The sequence below is a fragment of the Etheostoma spectabile genome, unplaced genomic scaffold (assembly GCF_008692095.1).
Source record: "Etheostoma spectabile isolate EspeVRDwgs_2016 unplaced genomic scaffold, UIUC_Espe_1.0 scaffold00018484, whole genome shotgun sequence".
In the NCBI taxonomy this organism is placed as follows: domain Eukaryota; kingdom Metazoa; phylum Chordata; class Actinopteri; order Perciformes; family Percidae; genus Etheostoma; species Etheostoma spectabile.
In genome coordinates this window covers 147,852-149,523 of record NW_022604281.1, presented here as the reverse complement: position 1 = coordinate 149,523, position 1,672 = coordinate 147,852, and the positions used below count along the sequence as shown (strand labels likewise).

The following is a 1,672-nucleotide window of genomic DNA, read 5'->3' as shown; positions in this document are numbered from 1 at the left end:
CCTGTATACATACGACTGTGTTCCCACCCAGGATAACACCATCATTCCTAAGTATGCAGATGATTCTACTATCCTGGGTCTCATTAAGGGGGGGATGAGTCGGGTTACAGGAGTGTGGTAAACGACATTTGTGTCTATGGTGAGTTGAACAACTTATGCCTTAACGCAGATAAGACAAGAGAAGTAATTATGGATTTCAGGAGAACCCCACCTCCCTTGCAGCCCCTTATCGTCAAGGGGACTGAGGTGGAGAGGGCTGACAGCTACAAATTCCTGGGACTACAGGCAACATCGGATCTGAACTGGACTGCGAACACTGTTGCCACCGTGAAGAAAGCCCAGCAGAGATTGTACTTCATCAGGCTGCTTAGAAAAGCTGGTCTGCACTGTTGCCCTCTCACCCTCGTCTACAACGGACTGATAGAGAGCATCCTCACCACCGGCATCACTGTTTGGTATGGAAACACCACCCAGACAGAGAGGGAGGCTCTGAAAAGAGTCGTAAAGACTGCAGAGAGGATTATTAGAACAGAACTCCCCTCCATGGACACAATCTACACAAAGCGCTGCCAGAAAAGAGCAGAGAGAATTATTAGGGACACATCACATCCAGCTCACCCCTGCTCGTACACAAAAATTGTACATATAATCTTTATTACAAAGAGAACATTTGAGTTGAGTTACTTTTTTACAAGAGCTTCTTTCCAGCCGCAGTGAGACTTTTGGCCAAAACTAAATGAACTATTCTGCTTAGGGTCTGTGTAATTTAACACACATGTGCAATATACCTGTGCATCTTCTTTATTTATTTAATAATAATTGTGCATTTTAATATTTTATAAGGGGCAAATGGCAATATGCAAATATATTTTTGGCAAGTTTAGGAATGCAATTTTATTTACTTTTATTTGTACTTTTTAATGGTTTTGTGCAATGTTATTCATTTATAATGTAAATGCTTTGTGTGTCTTTTTAAACTTGACTTGACTTTCTGAGCAATAACCGCACAAGAGTTCCTATGTGTGAAAACATAACTGGCAAATAAAGCTCTTGATTCTTGACTTGATTCTATGTAAAACAAAATCATAAAAAAGTCATAAACAGTCATAGTATCTCAAAAAAAAATTATGAAGTCGTAAAAAGTCATAGTATGTCGAAATATTCATATACATCATTGTTTAGTATGTCGAAAAAAACATAAAAAAGTCATACTGTAGTATGTCGAAATATTCCTAAAAAGTCGTAGTGTAGTATGTCGTAACAAGTCCAGATTTATAGTTCTTGTTGTAAAACAAGAAGAATCTAAAGTCCTCTGGAGAATGCGGGCATTGATCCCGCTACCTCTCGCATGCTAAGCAAGCGCTCTACCATTTGAGCTAATTCCCCTTTTCAAAAAGAGTCATGGTATAGTATGTCAAAAATTCTTGAAAAGTCATGGTATAGCGTGTCAAAAAAATTTTTAGTTTGGTATGTCAAAAAAGTCATAAAAGTCATAGTATAGTATGACAAAAATTCATGAAAGGTCATAAAAAGTCATAGTATAATATGTCAAAAAAATCATAACAAGTCATACTATGTCAAAGAATTCTTAAAAAGTCTTAAAAAGTCATAGTATGTTGAAATATTCATAAAGTCATTGTTTAGTATGTCGAAAAAAACATAAAATGTCATA

At 36.8% G+C, this 1,672-nt stretch overlaps 1 non-coding gene across 1 annotated transcript; it reads right to left on the bottom strand.

Moving 5' to 3' along the window:
• Nucleotides 1-1,313: 1,313 nt before the first annotated feature.
• Nucleotides 1,314-1,386, bottom strand: trnaa-agc (transfer RNA alanine (anticodon AGC)). The gene has a single exon. It is a non-coding gene; the product is annotated as a tRNA-Ala (tRNA).
• Between the last annotated feature and the right edge of the window lie 286 nt (nt 1,387-1,672).